Genomic DNA, 27,702 nt, shown 5'->3' on the forward strand with positions numbered 1-27,702 from the left:
TTCAAACCCTAAAATGTGTGTTATCATGTTCTTTGAAATTTTAATGTTTAAAATCAAAGCCACACTGAGATACCACCTCAGCAGGTCAGAGTGGCTAAAATGAACAAATCAGGAGACTATAGATGCTGGCGAGGATGTGGAGAAATGGGAACCCTCTTGCACTGTTGGTGGAAATGCAAACTGGTGCAGCCATTCTGGAAAACAGTGTGGAGGTTCCTCAAATAATTAAAAATAGAACTACTTTATGACCCAGCAATAGCACTGCTAGGAATTTACCCAAGGGATACAGGAGTGCTGATGCATAGGGGCACTTGTACCCCCACTGTTTAGAGCAGCACTTTCAACAATAGCCAAATTATGGAAAGAGCGTAAATTCCCATCAACTGACAAATGGATAAAGAAGATGTGGTTTATATATACAATGGAATACTACTTGGCAATGAGAAAGAATGAAATCTGGCCATTGCAGCAACGTGGATGGAACTGGAGGGTATTATGCAAGTGAAATAAGTCAGTCAGAGAAGGACAAATACCATATGTTTCCACTCATATGTGGATCTTGAGAAACTTAACAGAAGACCATGGGGGAGGGGAAGGGGAAAAAAGTTACAAACAGAGAGGGAAGGAACCAAACCATAAGAGACTCTTAAGTACAGAGAACAAACTGAGGGCTGATGGGGAGTGGGGGAAGAGGGAAAGTGGGTAATGGGCATTGAGGAGGGCACTTGTCTGGATGAGCACTGGGTGTTGTATGGAAAACAATTTGATGATAAATTATATTAAAATATAAAATTAAAAAAAAGAAATTTTAAAGTATAGTTTTGATTCTAAATCATCTTTTAGTTTCCTTCTGCCTCAATTTAACTCATAAAATAGCGTAACAATGATTTTAGTGTTACTCAAAATACCACCCATCCTGAAGGTCTGCGTAATCCTTTGACTGAATAAAAGGATTCAACTTCATGATTCTATTAGTCTTCTACTTTATTTTTTTTCAAAATTTTATTTAAATTCTAGTTAGTTAATATATAGTGTGATATTGATTTCAGGAGTAGAATTTAATGATTCATCACTTAGGTATAACACCCAGTGCTCATCTCAACAAGTGCCCTTCTTAATGCCTATCACCCATTTATCCCATCCACCTACCACCACCCCCCCCCCCCACCCATCAACCCTTAGTTTGTTCTCTATAGGTAAGAGTCTGCTATGGTTTACTTCCCTCTCATTTTTTTCCCTTCCCCTATGTCCATCTGTCTTGTTTCTTAAATTCCTCATATGAATAAAATCTTCTACTTTAAAAATATTTTCTTAATGTGCAGCCCCTACCCTCATAGTGTTAGGGAACCAGGCTGGATCGCTGGTGGAGTAACCAAGCTGCACTCAGAGATCTTGGTGGATCAGAGTTTTATTTTATAAGAGGAGATCCCTCTCCAGAGATCTGAGTCCCCAGCATAAGCTCGGGACAATTTATCGTCTGTTATGTCCGCATTCCATGTTAGTAGTAATTTGGTGCACGCAGTAAGCAGGGCAGGAAGAAGAACCCAGAAGGGGAGTCTTTGGTTGGGGACTGGAATTTCTCTATCAGTCCTGTTGACCATCTTGTAACAGATTTTTCCCTATCATTAGATGTAGATATTTCTACATTTTACTACTCTGTGTCTTACATCTGGAATTAAATCAGAATTTTGTAAACAAATACATTATTATTTTTTATTAAGTTACTTTAGCATTTCCTTTTATATGAATGTATGCAACAAAGTATGGTAATATAATAGAAATATTTATAAACTTGCTACCAAGATAAATACCAAATACATTCATATCATATGAATTGACTCTAATTTCTACTTTGAAATTATATAATCACGGTCTTTCTCTGTATAGAAGCTCATGTGACATAGTTGGTCAATAATGAGCAACTCTGCCAGTCATTATTCACCCACTAAACTTTATTTTTTAATTTTTTTATTTATTTTTGAGAGAGAGAAAGAGAGAACATGAGAGGGGGAGGGGCAGAGAGAGAGGGCAACACAGAAACTGAATCAGACTCTAGACTCCAAGCTGTCAGCAAAGAGCCCAACATGAGGCTGGAACTCATGAACTGCGAGATCATGACCTGAGTAGAAGTCTGATCTTTAACTGCCTGAGCCACCTAGGAGCACTTCAGCCACCAAACTTTAAAGAAAGTGACATTTTCCTGTGCTGACTTCTAGTGTTCCCTAATTTCAATTGTTGTTCAATCATTATGTGGAGGGAGGTTGAGTCAAAGACTACAGTATAATGTTCTGATTCAATCTAACCAACGGGCTTCACATTCTGCCAATATTTTATTATATTTTTATGTTTATTTTTTAGAGACACAGAGAGAGAGAGCGCGCGCACAAGCAGCAGAGAGGCAGAGAGGGAGACACAGAATCCTAAGCAGGCTTCAGGCTCCCAGCTGTCAGGACAGAGACTGATACGGAGCTCGAACCCACAAACCATGAGATCATAACCTGAGCCAAAGTTGGACGCTTAACTGTCTGAGCCACCCAGGTGCCCCATGTTTTGCCAATATTTTAAATGCATTTTCTTGTTAGTACATGTAAGAACATTTGCTACCATACCACATTTTTTTACATTTTAATAACTGCCTTTCAATATAATTGATTTTATTTGCAACCAAATACATATTATTTTTTTATTTAAAATGATTATCAGGCACCTGGGTGGCTTAGTCAGTTAAGCATCTGACTCTTGATTTTGGCTTAGGTCGTGATCTCACAGCTTGTGAGTTCCAGCCAAGCATTGGGCTCTGCAGTGCCCCTCCCCTGTGTGCTCTCTCTCTCTCTCTCTCTCTCTCTCTCTCTCAAAAATAAATAAATAAACACTTTTAAAATTCAAATAAATAAAATGATTTTCTGAAGATAATTTCATATTTATGTGGCTACAGTTGTTATTCTGTGTGGTTGAAGTAAGCAACGATTCATGAATGAAGTATAGTAGGAATGACACTTTTTGCTAAAACTATACTGAATTCCGGAAGACCTTTGTAAGATTAAAATAGTGCAAAAATTCAGAAGGGAAGCACATTTTGGGGGTCACTGTTAAGACTTCAACAAAGTTAATGTGTAATTGAATGGAAATGACACTAGTCTATAAGTCCCAATTTGGTCTTAACTATGTGGTCTTTGGCACCCCAACCTTTCCAGCCTCTTTACTACTGCAAAACGCTCAATTTCTGTTTGACAATCCTATCATTGCTTTAAACTGTGATTACATTATTTCTTTAGTTTAACATTGAGCTAAGAAAAATGGGAGGTTTAGATAGAGATAGGTAAGGGTAGATTCAAATTACAAGAATGAATTTATTGAGAGGCAGCCCCACCATACAGGGTGACTCAACAGGGATCTGGGTCTCCAGGAAGAAGTTATAAGAAAGATGTTTGAAAAGGAATTGGGTAAGAACTGATATATATATATATGTATATATATATATACATACATGTATATATACTTGTATATGTATATATGTATACATATGTATATTTATATATATATACATATATATTCTGATATATATGTTTTTAGTGATTCCATTTCCTCCTTTGGTATTACTTTATATTATAATAGAAATATTATGTTTCTATTATAATGATTTACCTGAGGCTCATAGTTTTTCATGCTAAATTTTTTAAGGGAAGAAGTTTCTTCCCTTAAATTCTCTCTAGATTGATTAACATTAGCTAATATATTTGAGGAACAATTAATTGGCATGTACCTTCCAAAGCACTGGCTGCATTTAACTGAACTTCCTGCATTGCACTTGTGATTAGGCTGTAGGATTTAGGCATTATGTGTACACTTGGGAATACTACTACTGAGATATCAGTAGTGCTTTTATTTGATTCAGATATCAAAGCAAAGTCTCTTTAAGGCATTCTATACTTGGCATTAAGCGTTCTGCCACAAAGAGGTTTTTGTTAAGTTGTAAAAATGTTTATCATTAATATTTCTTGGTCTTGCAATTTTCAGTAGTGTCTGTCCTTTGGCTCAATTTTAGGGCAATTCTCTACTCTTTGTTTATATTTACTATGAGGTTTGACTTTTGTCATATATCTTTCTTGAGAGTGCTATTCAGTATAAAAACATGCATGATTGTTCAAATAGTATTTGTGCAAATCGTATCTGTGGAAACAGTATATATTATAACCCTCTGATATAATCACAAGATGGTATAGTATCTCATCAGCTACCTCTTGAAATGGGAAGACATCAAGCTTCCAAGATAGTGCTAGTATTCGTGAGTAGTTTTTAAGCGTCAGGCAAAGCTATTGGTATATGAGAAAACAGACATAAGCCATTCCAACTGAGTAACCCAGTCATGAGATTAATCAGGCTACAGGTTGTCAAATGTTTGAGTGAGGCCCACTAGACCAGCTAGCCACAGAGAAGTTAACCCAGATAAGAAGAATCACCCAGTCAACTTTGCGAATTTTAAAACAATAAGCGTTTGCTCCTTTAGGACATTAAATAGTTTCCGGATATTTTGTTATGTAGCAAAAAGCTAAGTGATTAAAAAAAAATAGAAGGATTAAGTAGTGGTTTGGAGTGTTTCTTGATTGTGTAGGTCGTGTTGGTATTTCGTTTTGCTTAATTTTTGTTTTGCTTAATTTGTAAATAGTGTTAAGTGCTACTGAGTAGAAATCAGTATAGAGGCACATCATTGTTCCAGGAAAGAGAAGAGACATTTTTATCTAACACAAAACAAAAATGAAATAGTGTATAAATACAAAAATTGGACGAGAGAAGTTACCGTATAATAGAAAAAAAAGAGGAAGGGATTTTTCGATTAGGGTTTTGTGTACAGAAACTGAGGTAAGAATTATTTGTTTGCTTTTCATTTGACTGTGAGGCAGTTTAGGGCCATCCACTGAGCCTGAGTGAGAAGCTGATTCTGTGTCTTGAGTAGGAAAACTATTAAATATTGCTATGGAGATTAGAAGCAGAGCTAACCAGAGGAATATATACTGGAAATGTGAAAGGGCAGCATAGGTTAAAGTTTGTTTCAATTTTGTGATTCTTATTGACAAAAAAAAAATGCAATGTATTAGTCATGAATAAAATATGTAAGAAGCCTTATTCTCTCCATATGCAAGTCTCAGAAGATGGAATGAATACCTTTGAAGTTTGCACAAGACCTGCCCTCACATTGCTTTGGTTGAAAGGCCTCTCAGTACACTGTTCTCTTAATGTGTAACCTAGACTCCAAGCTCAAAGGAAATTATTTTTTTCGTTTTTATCCATGATCATTAACCTACATATAGAGACTTTTTAAAAATAGTCATGTCAGGGAAACCTGGGCGGCTCAGTCAGTTGGGTGTCTGACTTCAGCTTAGGTCATGATCTCGCTATTACTGAGTTCGAGCCCCATTACAGGCTCTGTGCTGACAGCTCAGAGCCTGGAGCCTGCTTTGGATCCTGGGTCTCCCTCTCTTTCTCTCTGCCCCTCCCCTGCTCTCACTCTGTGTCTCTCTTTCTCTCTCTCAAAAATAAATGAACATTTAAAAAGTCATATCAAAGTTTTAAAGTTTTAGAGATTTCCCCCTAAAGCTTTGATATGGGCACTCTGTGGGAATTAGTGGTGCTTCTGATGGATCTTTGGTTTGCAGTTAATGCAAGAAAGGACAACTATGAATAATAACAATAGAAACTATGGTTTAAGAAGCCAGAGATTCTAGATACCATTGTTTACAAGTAAATACACATATACCACATACATACACACATATTCACTTAATTCTCACAATGTAACAGTATCATTTTTACTCATAAACATGTCGAGGGAGAGAGGTTAAGGAACATGTCCTGAGTCATGCAACTAGTAAGTGGCAGAGTCAGAAGGCAAACCTAGGAGTCTGGTTCTAGAGCCTGTGCTTTTAACTACTAGGCTGTTTTGCCCTTGCAAGGTTCTGGATCATTTTCAGCATGTGAGAGTAACACATTTACAATAGACACTCACAGATTGCCAGTGCTGTTTGACAAACGTATTAATTTATTAAAATTAAGACAAATGATATCTTTCTACTGCACAGAAGCTATGTTGAACCAAACAAAGATGAGTTAAGTGTATGAATACAATTTTTAATGATAGCAATAGGCAGAAAAATATAGTTTAAAATGAAAGGAATTATTTCAGTATTTATTTGTTTTTTCAAACTCTAGTTAAATATCATGGAATATAGAATTCATTATTCACTGGCACATAATTAAGAAATGATTATTTAAATAGGTAAATATGTGTAATATAGGAGAAATGTCTGAATAGCACTGTGTTGTGTAAGAATGATAAACCTGAAATAAAAGATACTAATAATTTTTGTTCAACAACCTTTTATGTTACTGAAATCACTAATTAGACATTTTCAAATCTTCTATGACAGAAGTTCAAACAAATTTATGTATTTAAATATGCACATTTCTAATGATGTTGAAAGCCTAGAAAAATGTAATCACAAACTGCTGTGGGGAACAGGTTGTAATCATTTTGCAACGACTTCTAAAAGGGAAAAAAGTACTATAATAATACAATTATCTTTCTGATGACTTCTAGAATTTCTGATTGTCATTCAAACAAAGGTCACTGATAATCCAACAGTAAGTAAAAGCTTGTGGGTCTCAAAGAACTGTCAACTAGTTAAAGTGAATCTTCTTAAAATATAATATGTGTAATGGGCTAAGAAGGATTCCTTTAATTTCTGTAGGTAAAATTGAAAAAAATAATTGGAAGAAAATTTAAAGGACAAGTTCATGTTTCTGCTTTGGATAGTTGTGTGAGACTAGCCAGGGACTGTGTTAAATCTTTCTCTGTTTATCTAAATGAAGAACAAAATTTGATCTCAAGTTATAAATAGTCAGTGCCCTCCCAAATCAAAAAGTAACATGTACTTTAAATATAACACGCAAGGTCCTTAGCATGTAACATCTGTTGAAGAGGGTTTGAATCTATATCATAAAATATAAATAAAGTATAAAACAAATATAGAGCCTACCATCTCATTTGGAACTTTGGAGTAAAAATATTTAATTTAATAATGACAGAATTTAATGGTACCTCAAGTAGCTAATCTCAATGCTGCCAGGTAAGGCAGGACTGGAATGATTTGGTTACACTTAAGTTCCCAGACAGCGTTTAATTTTTTGTTGTTCTATTTCATTATAGTTGTTGAAATGGATCAATTTCAGAAGTCTGATAGGGCATTAATGAAGAGCAGTCTACTGTCTATGAAAGAATGTTGCTTCTCATGGTTTTGTTCTGGAGAGACTTCCATGGACATAGACTAAAGCTTTTGTCACTCTCCTCCATGCGGTTATCACCTTCACTGGTGAAAATAGGCTCCATTAGCAGAGAAGTTTTTGTCCTTGACATCCCGGCACTAATCACTTTGTAGTGGTAAGGAAAAGTTGAACAGGAGAAAGTGCATGGCATTTTTATAATATTATTACTCATGTTTCCTAATAAGGAAAAACTCTATGAAATAAGAGCACTTATATATTCTTATTAGTGCCTAACATTCTCAGTTCTATTTGGTTCAAACATTTTCATCCAAAACTTTGAGAAAAAGGTTAGGCAAGGTTTTTTTGTTACTTTGAAATTTGGCACAGAGCTACTATCCATTTATTATGCATGATTCTGCTAATGAGCAGTCTCTCTACTAGCAAATGAGTAATTGCTTCTTCCTTAACTTTTTTTTTGTTCCAATTAAATATAAAATACCTGAGGAAGAGACTACATAAGGAATATGAAATGGATCCAAAATAACTCTGCATGAACTAGGCCCCAACCTACCATTCTCAGCTGAGCTCTTTCCATTACCTGCCTATGTTCTGTTCAGTTTGGACAACTTGCCATTACCTGAATTTGTCTTGCACTTTGTAGTCTCATTATAGCTACAGTTGTCATTCTATCTGCTAAAAATATAGATTTGTCAAAAACTTAGTCTTTTTTTAAGATCAGTAGTAATGATTTCCATGAAGTCTTCTCTCATCGTCATAATGAAAATGTTTCTTCTAACTCCAATAGTATTGTGTGTACATTTGAACCATATATTGTGTGATTTATTGAGTTAGAATTGATTTTTACATAGCATTTACCCTACTATCTGCTAAGTTCTTTGAAGGCAAATCATTGTACCTTCATACCTTGTCTTAGCCATAGCCACTTTCTTCCACCAGCCCCTACCTAACTCACCAGCTTTCTACACGTACACCAGTTAGCCCAACCAAGCCAGTAAAGTCCAACAGAGGTTATACAACATTTTATGATGGCTTGTTTTGCTATAATAGTAACTAATGTAGTAGTTGATTGGTTTTATAAGCTCTGTTCATTCTAATGAGTCAAATTGGCTTTATTTAATCTGTCTTGAGAGTTGCCAGACTATATCCTCGTGATTATTTCTCTTGGCTTTCTGTTTTGATGTCCAAGTTAGTTCTATTAGAAACAAGGATTACTCAGAGAAGATCCGTAGGTCTCTCTGATAATCACCTATCTCACTATGGTCTTCTAGCAAGTTTCTCCAGGGATGCCAAAGATCCTTTGTTTTCTAAATCTTTTATTAGTGGTTTTCAGGTATTTCAGCTCCTCTAAGGACAAGTTAATCATGTGATTCACATATCTACCACATATTTGAGTGCCTTTCTTTGCTGATCAGAAACTCATCTAGATGCTGAGGTTTAAATATGACAAATAAGACATGATCCCTGTGCTGGGGTTTGAGGATAAATATGGTACTTATTACTCATAGAGATTAAGAGGTATGCTCTGATGTCATATTGTCATATCATTAACTCCTAGGTTAGTCACATACAAAGAGTATGTACTTGAGCAATTTATTTCTTTTTGGCACATAAAATAAAATTTAATTGAATTATATCTATGAATCTGAGAAATGAGGATTAACAATAGATGCCATTCAAGATTATTTTGAAATTTAAATATAAAGTACTTAGCATAATACTTGGTATAGTGTTCAACAAATATTAGCTATTGTTATAAATACTTAGTTGTATTTCATTGTGATAAATGGCATATCAGAAGTGTGCAAAATCATTATGGGAATAAAGGATAAACTATTCTCCCTAGAAGGATCAAGTAAAGCTGTAAAGAAGAGATGCATTTGATCTGGGGCCTAGAGAATGAAAAGAAATCTGGGCAGAAAAAGAAGGAAATGCAATTCCAGAGAAGGTACTGGAATGAACATCAACAGAAAAATATCCTTGTGTGTGAGGAACATTATTCTGGTGTTGTTAGAATATAAGATGTATGCACTGATCAATGGGCAGAGATCAATTTTACTACTTTGAAATTGGGAAAGTATAAACAATTTAATGACTGACTAATGAACACATACTATGGACCAAGGACTATGTTAAGCTCTTAGGATGCAAAATTTCCATGATATTGTGACATTGTGGTAATCAACATTATTCCAGTTGTTTGATAAGAGATTGAAAAATGGAGAGATTCAGTTACTTGCCAAAGGTCACTGTATGCCACAACAAAATTATTATAGATACATGGTAAATTTACCTTCTCTGATTTGAAGTGAGAATTTGAACCCATGCCCTATGACTTCAAAGACGATACCACCTCCTGGACCATAAATGCCTGGCTAAGGAAACTCAATTTTATCTAATAAATTAAAAAAATCAGAAAATCTTCTTCATGCATGAGTCCAGCAACTAACATACTTGTATAATTCTAAATAACAACAACAAAGAAATGGAGAATGCTAAGAGCTATGGAACTGGAGCGTGTATGCCCAGCCACAATGCATTCAAATTCAAATATTTTCTTAGGTAAATGAAACCCTCTAAGGCATACTTGCCCAGCCGGTCTGTTTTAACTATGTTAAGCAGGGAAGTATCATGTAAAACCTTTAAGTCACAGAGTGACATGATGGGTTTTACAACTGAGGAAGTACAAATAAGGCAGGATTGGATTGGGATGGGAAGAGGTTAGAGGGGGATATGTAAAGGAAAACTCAAACAAGGAATTAAATTCTGGAGTGGAGCATTGGCAGTGGAAAGGATTAAAGGTAACAACCCAGAGACCTTTTCTATATAATCTAATGAAACCAGCCTGTTTTTTTGTTGAAAACTAATACTGAATGAAGATGCTCCAAGACAGCCTTTATTCTGTGTATTAACAATACAGTTGTCTTGGGCAGTACCTTTTTTTTTTTTTGGAGGTGTGTGAGATCTTTATATATTTTATGTTTCAAGTTTTTATTTAAATTCTAGTTAGTTAACATATAGGAAAATATTGGTTTCAGGAGTAGAATTTAGTGATTCATCATTTACATATAACACCCAGTGCTTGTCACAACAAGTGTCCTCCTTAATATCCATCATCCATTTAGCCCATCCCCTGCCCACCTCCCTCTAGCAACCCTCAAATTGGTCTCTATAGTTAACAGTCTCTTATAGTTTTCTTCCCTCTCATTTTTATCCTTCCCCTCTGTTCATCTGATTTGTTCTTCAATTCCATATATGGGTGAAATCAGGCAGTATTTGTCTTTCTCTGACTGACTTATTTCACTTAACATAATACATTCTAGCTCCATCCACATGATTGCAAACAGCAAGATTTCATTCTTCTTGATGGTTGAATAATTGGCAGTATTTTCTCTCAATCTATAGGTTACATTTACATTTTGTTGATAGTTTTATCTGCTGTACATAAACTTTTTGGGGTTTTTTCCAACTCTTTTTATTTTTTATTTTTTTATTTATTTTTAATTTATTTTTTATTTTCTAAAATCTACATCCAAATTAGTTAGCATATAGTGCAACAATGATTTCAGGAGTAGATTCCTTAGTGCCCCTTACCCATTTAGCCCATCCCCCCTCCTACAACCCTTCCTGTAACCCTGAGTTTGTTCTCCATATTTATGAGTCTCTTCTGTTTTGTCCCCCTCCCTGTTTTTATACTATTTTTGTTTCCATTCCCGTATGGTCATCTGTTTTGTCTCTTAAAGTCCTCATATGAGTGAAGTCATATGATTTTTTTTAACGTTTATTTATTTTTGAGACAGAGACAGACAGAGAGTGAATAGGGGAGGGGCAGAGAGAGAGGGAGACACAGAATCCGAAACAGGCTCCAGGCTATGAGCTGTCAGCACAGAGCCCAATGCAGGGCTCAAACTCACGGACCAGGAGATCATGACCTGAGCCGAAGTCGGATGCTTAACTGACTGAGCCACCCAGGCGCCCCAAAGTCATATGATTTTTGTCTTTCTCTGACTTTGATTTCACTTAGCATAATACCCTCCAGTTCCATCCACGTAGTTGCAAATGGCAAGATTTCATTCTTTTCAATTGCCGAGTAATACTCCATTGTATATATATACCACATCTTCTTTATCCATTCATCCATTGGTGGACATTTGGGCTCTTTCCATCCTTTGGCTATTGTCGATAGTGCCGCTATAAACATGGGGGTGCATGTGTCCCTTGGAAACAGCCCATCTGTATCCTGTGGATAAATGCCTAGTAGTGCAATTGCTGGGTCTAGGGTAGTTCTATTTTTAGTTTTTTGAGGAACCTCCATACTGTTTTCCAGAGTGGCTACACCAGCTTGCATTCCCAGGGAAGCAGCTTTTTAGGTAGGTATTAGGAAGACCTCGATACTTATTGACTTCCTCTAGAATGCCTTGCAAGAAGTGTCACCTCATTCCTATAAGTCCCTGGGAGGCCATAGAGGCACAGATATAATTTAGACAAATAACCAAACATGAAACGGTGGCAAAAATTCTTGTGGCAAAAATCGGTCCCAGAAATACCTGCGTTCAAATTAGAGCTCTTCTACATGCTAAATTTGTTCTATCCTTCTGTTTCTTTATATTAAAAATGGAGACTTTACTTTTCTCATAAGGCAACATAAATGATAGGAATGTACAGCACCTAGCACAGAGCATGACAAGTAGTAATTACCTAATAAATGTAAATAATCTTTACTGTTATTTCTATTATTTCAGTCCAGATAGACAGAAATGATACAAATTAATGCGAATGAATGGCATTTCTAGCGTATATAAAATAATTCTTTAAATTACTTTTTAAATGAAGTCATATAAAACCAAGAAAAGTTCTGTCTGATAGAAATAGAGAAATAAAATTTCCTTGCAACTGCTGTTTAATAGATGTTAAATTGGGTAAGAGAATTAATTTTTAGAAATCTCCCTAGACCTTTCTTTACATTTTTATGTTTTTCTTTCTCTAAGTCAGGAAAACGACCTTTTTAAAAATTTTTTTTTGGTTATTTATTTTTGAGAGGGAGAGAGAGCAGGGAAGGGGAAGAGAGAAGGGAGACACAGAATTCAAAGCAGACTTCAGGTTCTGAGCTGTCAGAGCCCTACATGGGGCTCAAACTCATGAACCTCGAGATCATAACCTGAGCTGAAGTTGGACGGTTAACCAACCAGGTTATCTTTTAATCTTACTTGGCACAGCCCATTGTTGGATAGTCAATGGCTAATATGATTTATTAGGATATACTACAGTTTTCATTTGTTGGATGATATTCACATTATTAGTTTTTGAGGATGTTTACAAGATTATGTTCAATTTGAATTTTTTATAATCAATTTGAATAGTTCTTTATGTTTCAAAAAATGGGAATTGAATTATTCTGCCAAAAGAAATAGCTTCACCCTTTCACCAGTAAGACAGAACTGGCATCATGTAATCAGTCCTTCACTCTGTCAGCATGAACAAAGAAGCATGAAAGTATAAATTAAAAAAACTCTTATCTGACAGTTTCTTTTAGGGGTTTACCTTAATTTACAGAAATTCCATTGATCTTTGACTTCTCATCCATGCTAAATTTGATAGCTAAGTTTATTCACCGAAATTCTATATAAATTTTCTAACTTAATGTAATGCTTTTTTATTGTTGAAATGTATGCATTGGATTCTGTATATGATTTGTGAACAAAAATTGTATGTGAACAATATGGTAGTGTCATTATTAAGACTTACTGTATCAAAAATATACTTTGTGTATCAGCTTCCCAGTGTTGGGGAAGCATATTTAATATAATTCTCTGCCTCTATGGGTAGAATAACAGTCAAATAATTCCATAAAAATTACATAACCCTGTTTTAATCTATCAAAAATGTTTCTAACTTTATTTTTGTTTCAAACATAGAAGAAGCTGATTCCTGTGGAAACAAAGACACCAACAAAAAAAAGATAATAATATGGCATTGACGTGGTATATATGCTTTAAAGAAAAGGTCACTGCCCAAAGCCCAGTCATCTTGAATTTCATCAAATATTGGAAAAAGTGAATATCTAAATTCTGGTCCATTATGTCCACTGGGGAACCTACATTTGGACTAGGGCAGATGTTTGTTGATTTTCAATGAATAATGCATGGAAGAAGCAAGGTGCTTGAATTTTCTCACTGGAACCTACTTCCAGTTGAATAGTATATAAGCAAACATAGAGTTGCTGCCTATTGAGATTTTTCTGTTTGTAGAATACCTTCAAATAGATTTTTGACATCAAGAGCAAGGAATACTTTGGACCTGGTATTTCAGTGTGCTCTTTCTTCTTTCCCCTTTTATAGGAATAACAAATTATCATTAGCATTGCTGGTCAGTGGATAATAGGCCAAATGCAGTGAGAGAAAACTTTTTCAAGGCTTATCCACCCTATCATCTCTACCATACAATCTCCAACTATAGTCAGAGAAACACACGGCAAATTTTCATGAAGGATTAAAGACCCAGTCTCACAATGTGATGCTACACTCTAATGAAAAAAGAAGCAATTGCTGATTTTTGGTAATGAAACCCAGACTCTTAATTTAAAGAGTTTTTCAGCAGTATGTGCATATAGGAATGCACATACTGATATCATATACTTATCTTAAACTCATACTTTAATTAAGTGTTAGTTATATTGAACACAGGTTTCCTTTTGTATTAGTTGGCTGTGAGAAAATAGAGAAAAACACTAGAGTTAGACACTTATGTTCTGTTCAGTTATTCCTGATTAAGAACAATACACATTTAGGTGATAATTTGTATACTTTATATATTAAAAAAAGGTTTCTGTTGAAATATATTTTTAAAAAGGGCAATATTCTCTTTTAATTTCACTATATTTTATTATTTTGTTGCTAATTTTATTCTGCATATGAAGACTACCCCAGAGTTAAATGGAAAAACAAGTGATAGTATGTGAGAATCATTCATCTAACAGGTAGTGATTTAACTCTTATATGGCCCCCGGAAATAAGAACTGTTATATTCATATTTTACAGATCAGGAAGATGAGGTACATGGAAGTTCAGAAAAGCATCAAGGGGTGCCTGGTTGGCTCAGTCCATTAAGCATCAGGTTTCAGCTCATGTCAGGATACAGGGTTTGTGAGTTTGAGCCCTGTGTCGGGCTCTGTGCTGGCAACTCAGAGCCTGGAGCCCGCTGCAGATTCTGTGTCTCCCTCGTTCTCTGCCCCTCTCCCGTTCTCTCTCTCTCTCTCCCTGTCTCTCTCTCTCAAAAATAAGTAAACACTGGGGCGCCTGGGTGGCTCAGTCAGTTAAGTGTCCAACTTCAGCTCAGATCATGATCTCACGGTTTGTGAGTCCGAGCCCTGCGTGGGGCTCTGTGCTGACAGCTCAGAGCCTGGAGCCTGCTTCAGATTCTGTGTCTCCTCTCTCTGCCCCTCCCCCACTGTGCTCTGTCTCTCTCTGTCTCTCAAAAATAAATAAGTGTAAAAAAAATTTAAAAAATAAACATTAAAAATAAAAAAAAATAAAAGCATCAAAGTTGCACAGTAAAAATTCAAGCTCATGTGGTCTGGCTTCAAAGTCCATGTCTTTATTTTACTTCACCACCTTAATACTGCAGCTTGAATTGTACCACTATTCTCACAAATAGCTTGAATGATGGGATACTTAGAGGAGATACTAGAAGAGGAAAACTTTATTAAAGACAACTTTCTTTTAAAGCAATGAGGCAAAGGAAATTAGATTTATACAATCAAGAATTGTAATTTTCCAGAGGTTTTGCAATATCCAGAACATGATTTCCTGGACATCAGTAGTAACCATTAATCTAAATCTTGGCATGTTTGTCACCTTCTGTATTCTTTGCACATGGGGGTGGTTTCTTTTTTTCTGGTATCTCAAAGAGTCTACAGGATGTGTGATCCACTATGTGAAGAGAAAAATCTAGTAAATCTGATGGAATTAATTTTCTAGATAATTTAAAAAATTGAAGGAGTTTTCAAGCTAGTGAAAGAAATGTAACTTATTCTGAGAAAAATGGTGATCCAATACATATAATTTTAGCAGAAAAGTACTGCCATGTGAGAAATTGATTTGTCTGATTATTTTTGGAGAGAAGAATTAATTAGAAGATGCCTTATCATTATTCACTCATTCATCAATTTGTGATATATTTTATTTTTTGTGAGGGAATTATATTCTATTTATTTTACTTGTAAAATTTTAATTCCAGTATGATAACATACAGTGTTATCTTACTTTCAGGTGTACAATGTTAACTGATTCAAAATTCTATACATTACTCAGTGCTTAGCATGATAAGTTACTCTTAACCCCCTTCACCTATTTCACCCATCCCCCACCCACCTTCGCTCTGGTAACCATCAGTTTGTTCTTTATATATTTAAAAATTATTTTTATTATTTTTTTCATTTTACTTAAATCCAAATTAGTTAACATGTGGTGTAATAATGGTTTCAAGTGTAGAATTTAGTGGTTCATCATTTTTATATGACATCCAGTGCTCATCACAACACGTGCCCTCCTTAATGTCCATCACCCATTTAGCCCATCCTCTTACCCAACATCCCTCCAGCAACCCTCAGTTTGTTCTCTGTATTTAAGAGTCTCTTATGGTTTGTCTCCCTGTCTGTTTTTATATTATTTTTGCTTTCCTTCCCCTGTGTTCATGTGTTTTGTTTCTTAAATTCCACATATGAGTGAAATCATATATTTGTCTTTCTCTTACTGACTTATTTAGCTTAGCATAATACATTCTGGTTCTATCCACATTGTTGCAAATGGCAAGATTTCATTCATTTGGATTACTGAGTAATATTGCATTGTGTATACATAGCCACATCTTTATGCATCCACCCCTTAACAGACATTTGGGCTCTTTCCATAAGTTGGCATTTGTGGATAGTGCTGCTATAAGCACTGGGGAGCATGTGCCCCTTCAAATCAGCATATTTGTATCCTTTGGAGAAATACCTAGTAGTATAATTGCTGGGTTGTAGGGTAGCTCTGTTTTTCTTTTTTGAGGAACCTCCATACTGTTCTCCAGAGTGACTGCACCAGTTTGCATTCCCACCAGCAATGCAAAAGTTTTCCCCTTTCTTCACATCCTTGCCAACATCTGTTGTTTCCTGAGTTGTTAATTTTAGCCATTTTGACAGGTGTGAGGTGGTATCTCATTGTGGTTTTGATTTGTATTTCCCTGATGATGAGTAATGTTGAGCACATTTTCATGTGTCTGTTAGCCATCTGGATGTCTCCTTTGCAAAACTGTTCACGTCTTTTGCCCATTTCTTCACTGGATTGTTTGTTTTTTGGGTGTTGAGTTTGATAAGTTCTTTATATATTTTGGATACTAACACTTTATCTGACATGTTGCAAACATCTTAGCCCCTTTAGTAAATTGCCTTTTAGTTTTGTTAATTGCTTCCTTCACTGTGCAGGTTTTTATCTTGATGAGGTCCCAATAGTTCATTTTTGCTTTTGTTTCCCTTGCCTCTAGAGACATGTCTAGTAAGAAGTTGCTGCAACTGAGGTCATAAAAGATTGCTTTCTGTTTTCTCAAGTAGGATTTTGATTGTTTCCTGACTTACATTTAGGTCTTTTATCCATTTTGAGTTCATTTTGGGTATGGTGTAAGAAACTGGTCCAGGTTCATTTTTCTATATGTTGCTGTCCAGTTTTCCCAGCACCATTTGCTGAAGAGACTTTTTTCCATTGGATATTCTCTACTGCTTTTTCAAAGATTAGTTGGCCATATATTTGTGGATACCTTTCTGGGTTCTATATTTTGTTCTATTGACGTTTGTGTCTGTTTTGTTCTAGTACCATCCTGTCTTGATAATAACAGCTTTGTAGTACAGCTTGAAGTCTGGAATTGTGATGCCTCCAACTTTGGTTTTCTTTTTTAGGATTGCTTTGGCTATTCGGGGTCTTTTCTAGTTCCATACAAATTTTAGGATTGTTTTTTCCAGCTCTGTGAAGAATGCTGGTGTTATTTGGTAGGGATTTCATTGAACACATATATTGCTTTGGGTAGTATCAACATTTTAACAATATTTGTTCTTCCAATCCATGAGCATGGAATGTTTTTCCATTTTTTTGTGTTTCTTCAATTTCCTTAATAAGCTTTCTATAGTTTTCAGTGTATATATCTTTTACCTCTTTGGTTGATTACTCCTGGGTATTTTATGGTTTGGTGCAGTTGTAAATGGGTTGATTCTTTGATTTCTCTTTCTACTGTTTCATTATTAGTGTACAGAAATACAATTTATTTCTGTATGTTGATTTTATATCCTGCAACCTTGCTGAATTCATGTAACAGTTCTAGCAGTTTTTTGGTGGAATCTTTTGGGTTTTCCACATAGAGTATCATGTCGTCTACAAAGAGTGAAATTTGACTTTTTCCTTGCCCATTTGGATGCCTTTTGTTTTTGTTGTCTGATTACTAAGGCTAGGACTTCTAACACTATATTGAACAACAATGGTGAGAGTAGATATCCATGTCATGTTACTGACCTTGGGGAAAAGCTCTCAGTTTTTCCCATTGAGGATGATATTAACTGTGGGTCTTTCATAGATGACTTTTATAACCTTAAGGTATGTTCCTTCTATCTTCACTTTCTTGGAGGTTTTTATCAAGAAAGGATGTGTATTTTGTCAAATGCTTTCTCTGCATCTATTGAGAGGATAATGTGATTCTTATCCTATCTTTTATTAATGTGATGTATCACATTGATTGATTTGTGGATTTTGAACCAGCCCTGAATCCCAGGAATAAGTCCCAGTTGATCATGGTGAATAATTCTTTTAATGTATTGTTGGATTCAATTTGCTGGCATCTTGTCAAGAATTTTTGCATCCATGTTCATCAGGGAAATTGGTCTGTAATTCTCCTTTTTAGTGGAGTCTTTGGTTTTGGAACCAAGATAATGCTGGCCTCAGAGAAGAAGTTGGAAGTTTTCCTTCTATTTCTATTTTTTGGGACAGCTTCAAAAGAATAGGTATTAACTCTTCTTTAAATGTTTGGTAGAATTCCCCTGGAAAGCCATCCAGCCCTGGACTCTCATTTGTTGGGAGATTTTTGATTGCTGATTCAACTTCTTGACTGGTTATGAATGTGTTCAAATTTTCTATTTCTTCCTGGTTCAGTTTTGGTAGTTTGTATATCTCTAGGAACTTATCCATTTCTTCTAGATTTGTTGGCATATACTTGCTCATAATATTATCTTATTATTGTATATATTTCTGTGGTGTAGGTTGTGATCATTCCTCTTTCATTCATGATTTTGTTCATTTGGGTTCTTTCCTTTTCCTTTTTGATAAATATAGCTAGGGGTTTATCACTTTTGTGAATCATTTCCTAGTTTTGTTTATCTCTTGTACTATTTTGTTTTTGTTTTTTTGAATTCAATATTATTGATTTCTGCTCTAATCTTTATTTCCCATCTTCTGTTGGTTTGGGGCTTTGTTTGCTGTTCTTTTTATAGCTCCTTTAGGTATAAAGTCAGCTTGTATATTTGAGACCTTCTTCCTTCTTTAGGAAGGCCTGGATTCCTCTCTACTTCCCTCTTATGATGGCCTTTGCTTCATCCCAAAGGTTTTGCACTGTCATGTTTTCATTTTCTTTGGCTCTCATGTACTTTTTTTTGACGTCTTGAATTTCTTGGTTAACCTATTAATTCTTTAGTAGGATTTTTTTTTAATTTTTTTTTCAACGTTTATTTATTTTTGGGACAGAGAGAGACAGAGCATGAACGGGGGAGGGGCAGAGAGAGAGGGAGACACAGAATCGGAAACAGGCTCCAGGCTCTGAGCCATCAGCCCAGAGCCCGACGCGGGGCTCAAACTCACGGACCGCGAGATCGTGACCTGGCTGAAGTCGGACGCTCAACCGACTGCACCACCCAGGCGCCCCTAGTAGGATTTTTTTTTAAATCTCCAAGTATTCATGGTCTTTCCAAAGTTTTTCTCGTGGTTGATTTTAGAATTTTATAGCATTGTGGTCTTCAAATATTCAAGGTATGATCTTGATCATTTTGAACTTTGTGAGGGCTGATTTGTGATCCAGGATGTAATATATTCTGGAGAATGTTCCATTTGTACTCAAAAACAATGTGTATTCTGCTTTAGCATGAAATGTTCTAGATATATCTGTCAAGCCCATATGGTCCAGTGCACCATTCAAGGCCATTGTTTCCTTGTTGATTTTCTGCTTAGATGATCTGTCCATTGTTGTATGTGGGGTGTTAAAGTCCCCTACTATAATTGTATTATTATCAATGATTTTTTATGTTTGTCATTAATGATTTATATATCTGGGTTCTTCCAATTTGGGGGCATAAATATATAATTATTAGATATTCTTGGTGGATAGACCCCTTACATATGATATAATGCCCTTCTTCATCTCTTGTTACAGTATTTGTTTTAAAATCTAGTTTGTCTGATATAAGTATGGCTACTCTGGCTTTCTTCTGACATTCATTAGCATGATAGATGGTTCTCTATCCCTTCACTTTCAATCTGCAGGTGCAGATTGAAAAAAAAAATAAATAAAATAAAATGAGTCTCTTGTAGGAAGCATATAGATATGTCTTGTTTTTGTTTTTTTTTTTAATCTATTCAGATATTCTTTGTCTTTTGACTGGAGCATTTGATTCATTTACATTTAGAGTCATTATTGAAAGATATGAATTTAGTGCCATTGTGTTGCCTGTAGAGTTTGTGTTTCTGGTGTTGTTCTCTGGTCCTTTCCAGTCTTTGTAGCTTTTGGTCTGTTTTGTTTTGTTTTGTTTTGTTTTGTTTTGCTTGCTTTGCTTTTTTTCCACGCAGAGTCCCCGTTAAAATCTCTTGCAGGGCTGGGTTAGTGGTCACAAACTTCTTTACTTTATGTTTGTCTGGGAAACTCTTTATCTTGCCTTCTATTCTGAATGGTAGCCTTGCTGAATAAAGAATTATTGACTTCATATTTTTCTGATTAAGCACATTGAATATATCCTGCCACTTCTTTCTGGCTTGCCAAGTTTCTGTGGACACATCTGCTGTGAACCTGATCTGTCTCCCCTTTTAGGTTAAGGAATTTTTCTCCCTTGCTTCTTTCAGGATTCTTTCCTTGTCTATGTATTTTGTGAATTTGACTATGATATGCCTTGGTGATGGTCAGTTTCTGTTAATAATGGGAGTTCTCTGTGTTTCTTTGATTTTGATGTCTGTGTCCTTCCCCAGGTTAGCAAAGTTTTCAGCTCTAATTTGCTCACATAAACTTTATGCCCCATTTTCTCTCTCTTCATCTTCTGGGACTCCTATGATTCAAATGTTACTTCTTTTAAATAAGTCACTGAGTTCTCTAAGTCTTATATTGTGATCTTTTGCCATTGTTTCCCTCTGTTTTCTGCTTCATTCTCCATAATTTTATCTCTGTCTCACTGATTCACTTTTCTGCTTTGTCCACCCTTGCCACCATGGCATCCCATTGAGATTGCATCTTGGTTATAACATTTTTAATTTCAGCCTGACTAGATTTTAGTTCTGTAATCTTCACAGAAAGGGATTCTCTGGTGTCTTCTTTGCTTTTTTCAACCCCAGCTAGTATTCTTATAATTATGGTTTTAAAATAGAGTTGTGATATATTTTAAAAGCCTCCCTGCCATATGGAGGCATTGTGCTCAGTGTTTAAAATACAAAGGAGAACCAGAGAAACCCAGTCCCCATTTTCATGGTACTAATTATCTCATAGAAAACCATTAAAATGGTATGGTCAAGTGATGCTAGTGTCCTGATCTAGGATAATAGATTAAAAGGAAGTTCAGATGTGAAAAGGTTAAGGGAAAAATGCCAGGTTTTGAGAACTGAGTATGAAAAAAGGAGAGGAATAAAATTGACCATAAAGGAAATTTGAAAGAAAATACTAAAAAAAATTTAATGTTTATTTATTTTTTGAAAGAGAGAGTCAGAGTACAAGTGGGGGAGGGGCAGAGAGAGAGGGAGACATAGAATCCAAAGGAGGCCCCAGGCTCTGAGCTGTCAGCACAGAGCCTGACGTGGGGCTCGAACTCATGAACGATGAGATCATGACCTGAGCTGAAGTCGGTTGCTTAACCGACTGAGCTGCCCAGGCGCCCCTTAAAAGAAAATATTTTAAAACATTCTTATTTAAACATTTTGTGACAAATTAGATCTAAATGGATACATCACCCAGGTGCCTTGGTGGCTCAGTTAGTTAAACATTGTACTCTTCATTTTGGCTCATGTCATGGTCTCATAGTTCACAAGACTGAGCCCTGCGTCAGGCTATGCGTTAATAGCACAGACCCTACTTTGGATTCTCTCTTCCCTCTCTTTCTACTCCACCCCTACATGTGGGCTCTCTCTCTCTCTCTCTCTCTTTTACTTAAAAAATAAAAAAATCAATGGACGCATCAGTAACAATTGGCATTATAATTAGGAGATTCTAGAGTCACTCCATTTATATCAGGTCAAAACAGTGACTCTTATAATCAGATTATATTATATACATATTTTTTTCTTGAGAAACTCAAAGTACTCTTACCCTGCACACACTACTTAGATCAGGAAGTCCATAAAATAAATAGCACTACTTCTCACTGAGGAAAAACTAAAGGGAAAATCAAGATAAAGAGTGGGAAGACTATCAGAAGAATAAAAACTGTACAAGGGAGTATCCAATACTCTGCTAGTCTATAAACATAAAATCTAAATACAGTTTTACACATTTGAATTTTAGTAAATAGAAGGGATAAATTCAAGGGAATATGAGAACATTGGAAAATTTCACAGAAGAATGAAGACCAGGAAAGTTCATTCTAAAATTCTTAAGGCAGATAAGCATCTGAAAATAATTTATTGCAAGAACCAGAAAAAGGACTGGAAGCTAGTAGGACTGAGAAACATTAATGCCTACAAACCAACAACATTGGCTCTGAAGCTGGACCACCTGGTCTAGAATCTGGCAATACTACTTGCTAGCTGTGACTTTGAGTAAATTAACGGTAATTAAGAAACTCAATTTACCATGAAGTAATTGATATATGACTTATAGAAGTAAAAACTATAGTCTAACTTTATTTACTTATTGCTATAGCCTGTGAATATTTATATAACTTTTTTGTCTTCTGCCTAAGTATTAACTGACGTTACTGCGTAAGATGTACTGTGATACAGAATTTTATGATATGAAGAATATTGAGTAGAGATCCTGTCAGAAGTATGAGCAGTAACTTATAATACATTGTGGATGGGTGAATATATTTTGGACAGAACGTAGAATGGTTGTATTAAATTAGGCAGAAACAGTTTTAATTATGCAAAGATGTGTGAATATGGATGTTGGGCAGCCAAAGTGGTAAACTGCATCGGGAAATTTTACAAGTGATGTTGGCCAGTAACTGGACACTGTGGTCTGCTTCCTTCAGTCCTTGGCATCTGGCTTATCGCTATGTGACTAAAACTAAGCCATTCATGTGGTATCACTTGGAACAGTGAGCCTAGAGTGAATATCCAACTCTGACTCTGGTGTTAGTAACCCAAATAGCAATGGCAGTTTAGGATTCATTCCACCAGTCATGACTTTGACTGCCAGAATTTGGAATACACTGAAAGTGGTGACCCTAGAATCAAAAGCCCTTTGGTGCTGTATTAAGTATCTCATGAAGGTGATTACCCAGCTGTGGCAATCTTTTGTGCCCCATCATAAAAATTGTGTTCTGGAGGTCTTTGGAAGACTTTATTAGGTCCTCAGCTTTTCTCTCTTTCCTTTCATCTGTGAACTTCATGTTATACCTCCAACAATCCATCTTTTAACTATATTAATTGGAATTTATTTCTGTAATTTGCAACTAAGAACCAGGATGACACACTGCATCGAGTAAGAGTAATGTTAGTGGGTTGGTTGCAGGTTGCAGATAAATTTGAAAGTTGCAAAATAACAAAATTGACTATGCAGGAATAAAAGTTACTAGGTCAGTGTTTCCTAACAAGCAAGATAATATTAATGTAGACATAAACTCAAACACATATGTAAATAGTTTAAGGTCATTTTTTAAATTAAGACTTTTTTTAGACATACAGAGTATAAAGATGTACATAGAAATGTTATAATTCATAGCATTTAGTACAATTCTAAAATTTACACAGTGTTATAAAGATGAGGAAATGTCTTTTCTAAACATAATTTGACTAAAAGTAACATATTTGCTTTCTCCAAAACTATAATTTGGAAACTTGTAAATGACTTCTTTCTTCCTTCTTACTCTTCGTTGCCTCTGATATCTGATATAAATCCCACAGACTTTATGGCCAGTCTTTTCTACCTGGTACATTGAATGGTTTTATTTTTCCGATGATGGTCCAAAATTACTCATATTCTTGGGGACTTATCAATTTGGTAATAGCATGCAGTGTAAACCAGTAAAATAAGGGTAAACTTGATCCACTTTAACTTTTCTGGGAGTGCTCAGCATCTTCACACTCAGGCAAAGATCTGGTTGTCAGTGCTCACAGTAATTGCATAAATGTGCATTCAGATTAACAGGTTTGTAATGTCAGAACCAATTTTCCTTTACACTCTGAGCAACCTTTATGTGGCTTCTATCTATTTCTATTCTGTTTATCTTTTTAAAATGTATTTATTTTTGAGAGACAGACAGAGTGAGAGCAGGGGAGGGGCACAGAGAGAGGGAGACACAGAATCTGAAGCAGGCTCCAGGAGCCTGATGCCTGGCTCGAACCCACAAACGGCGAGATCATGACCTGAGCCAAAGTCAGAAGCTCAACCGACTGAGCTACCCAGGTGCCCCATCTGTTTAACTGAGATGCACTCTGTGTTATCCCAATCCCATAATTCTGTTGTTTTGTTTTTTAAATTTAAGATGTCTTTTTATTGTATTGTATTGTAGTATAATTAACATACAATGTTATACTAGTTTCAGGTACAACATATTGATTCAATTCTATATAATACTCAGTGCTCATCATAAGTATAGTCACCATCTGTCACCATACAGCCGCATTATTACAATATTACTGACTATATTCCCTATGCTGTACTTTTCATCCCCATGACTTATTTATTTTATAACTGTAAGTTTGTCCTTTCTAATCACTTTTTCTATTTCATTCCCCTACACTCCCCCACCTCTGCTCTGGCAACCATCAATTAATTCTGTGTATTTAAGAGTTTGTTATTAGGTTTGTTTGTTTTGTTTTGTTTTGTTTTTTAAATTCCATATGTTAAGGAAATTATATGGTATTTGTTTTTCTCTGATTTATTTTACTTAGCATAATACTTTCTAGGTCCATCTGTGCTATCACAAATGGCAAGATCTCATTCTTTTTTATGGCTCACTAATATTCCATTGTATATATGCCATTTCTTTGTCCATTCATCTATTGATGGACACTTGGATTGCTTACACATCTTGTCTATTGTAAAGAATGCTGCAATAAACATGGGGTACATATATTTTTTGAATTAACATTTTTGTTTTCTTTAGATAAATACCCAGTAGTGGGACTACTAGGTCATATGGTATTCTGTTTTTAATTTGGGGGGTAATCCTCCATACTGTTTTCCACAATGGCTGCACCAATTTACATTTCCACCAATAGTGCATGAGGCTTCTATTTTCTCCACATCCTCACTAGTACTTGTTATTTCTTGCTTTTTTGATTCTAGCCATTGTGACAGGTATAAGGTGTTATCTCATTGTGGTTTTGATTTGCATTTCCCTGCCTAATAGTGATGTTGAGCATCTATTCATGGGTCTATTGGCCATCTGTATGTTTTCTATGGAAAAAGGTTGTTCAGGTTCTCTGCCCATTTTTAAATAGATTATTTGGGTTATTTTGGTGTTGAGTCATATAAATTCTTTTATATATTTTGGATGTTAACCTTTCATTGGATTTACCATTTTCAAATATCTTCTCCCATTCGTTAAGATGCCTTTTTGTTTTATTGATGGTTTCCTTAGCTGTGCAAAAAAAAAAACTTTATATTGTCATATACTACCAATAGCTTATTTTTGCTTTTGTTTCCTTCACCTGAGGAAGGAATGATGCTTAGGCTGATGTCAAAGATATTACTACTTAAAATGACCTTTAAAAGTCTTTTTTTTAAAGAACAGTTTAAGGCTTATAGCAAAATTAAGAGGAAGGTATAGAGATTTCACACACACACCTGCCCACACCCATGCATAACCTTCTCCACTATCAACAACCCACTAGAGTAGTACTTTTATTACAGTTGATGAACCTGGATTGATAATATCATGATCACTCAAATTCCCTATTTACATTAGGATTCAGTCTTGGTGTTCTCATTCGATCGATTTGGACAAGTGTATAATGATTGTATTCTCCAACATATTATTATAAGAGTAATCTCACTGCCCTAAAAATACCCTCTGACCTGCCTATTTGTCCCTCTTTACCCTCATATTCCTAGCAACTACTGATCTTTTTACTGTCTCCATAGTTTTGCCCTTTCCAAAATATCATATGGTTGGAATCATACAGTATATAGCCCTTACAGATGAGATTCTTTCATGTAGTAATGCAGTAAATATGTCTTTCCTCTTCCTCCCTGTATTTTCATGCTTTGACAACTCTTTTCTTTCTGGCACTAAATGATATTCTGTTGTCTGGATGTGTCATGTTTACATATCCCTTCATCTACTGCAGGACATCTTGGTCTCTGCTCGGTTTTAGCAAATAAAAATAAAGCTGCCATAAACCTTCATATGAATATAAGTTTTCAACACCTTTGGGTAAATACTAAGGAGCGCAGTTACTTGAATTCGTGGTAAGAGTATGTTTAGTTTTGTGAGAAACTTCAAATTGTCTTCCAAAGTGGCTCTACCATTTTGCATTTCTACCACAATGAATTCTGATAGAGATTCTGTTGCTCCACATCCTCACCATCATTTGCTGTTGTCAGTGTTCTTTTTTGGCCATTTTAATAGGTGTCGAATGGTAGCTCATTATTGTTTTAATTTGCTTTTCCCTGATGACATATGATGGGGAGCATCTTTTCATTTGCTTATTTGCCATTGTATATCTTCTTTGATGAAGTACCTGTTAAGGTCTTTGGCCATTTGTTAATCAGAGTCTTTGTTTTCTTTTTATTGATTTTAAGAGTTCTTTGCATATTTTGGATAACAGTCCTTTATCAAATGCATTCTTTGCAAGTATTTTCTCCAAATCTAGAAGTTGTTTTTTCATAAACTTCATATTGTCTCATTTTTAAATTTTTTAGAGTTTATTTATTTGTTTAGAGAGAGAGACAACATGAGTTGGGGACAGGTAGAGAGAGAGAGGGAGAGACAGAGAAAATCCCAAGCAGGGTTCACATTGTTAGCACAGAACCTGGTGCAGAGCTCAGATTCATGACACTGTGAGATCATTACCTGAGCCTAAAATGAGAGTTGGACACTTAACTGAGCCACTCAGGTGCCCCTTGATATTGTCTTCCACAGAGCAGTTTTTTAATTGTTATGAAGTCCATCTTATCAATTGTTTCTTTCATGGATTGTACCTTTGTTGCTCTATCTAAAAAGGCATTACGATACCCAAAGACATCTAAGTTTTCTCCTATGTTAACTAATTGTAATTCCTTTTTATAAAGGGTGTAAGGTCTTTGTCTAGATTTTTTTTTCATGTAGTTGTTTCAGCAGCATTTGTTGAAAAGATTACCTTTGACCCACTTTATTGCCCTAGTTCCTTTGTCAAAGATGGGTTGACTATATTTATATTGGTCTACTTATTGGATCTCTATTTGTTCCTTTGATCTATTTCTCTAAATTTTTGCCATTACCACACTATATTGATTACTGTAGCCTTATATAGTAGGCTTGAAGTCAGATACTGCTTGCCTTCAACTTCATTTTTCTCCTTTACTATTATATTGTTTATTTTGGGTCTTTTTCCTCTCCATATAAAGTCTATAATTAAATTGTTGATATCCTTAAAATAATTTGCTATGATTTTGATTGAGAATACAGTGAATATATACATTAGGTTGGAAAGAACTGACATCTTGACAACATTGCATTTTCCTATCAATGAACATGGAATATCTCTGCATTTATTTAGTTCTTTGATTTCATTCTTGCGAGTTTTGTAGTTTTCACCATATAGGTCTTGTACATACTTTGTTAGATTTATGTGTATTTCATTTTGAGGGGTGCTAATGTAAATGGTGATGTATTTTTAATTTCAAATTCTATTTGTTTGTTGCTGGTGGTTTACTTTTGTATATCAATCTTTACTTTTGTATATCAATCTTATATTTTGTATCCTTGATGTAATCATTCATTAGTTCCTAGAGTTTTACGGTTTCTTTTGGACTTTTCTATATAGGCAAACATGTCTTCTATGAAGAAAGACA

Source organism: Felis catus, chromosome B4, assembly GCF_018350175.1.
Source record: "Felis catus isolate Fca126 chromosome B4, F.catus_Fca126_mat1.0, whole genome shotgun sequence".
NCBI lineage: Eukaryota > Metazoa > Chordata > Mammalia > Carnivora > Felidae > Felis > Felis catus.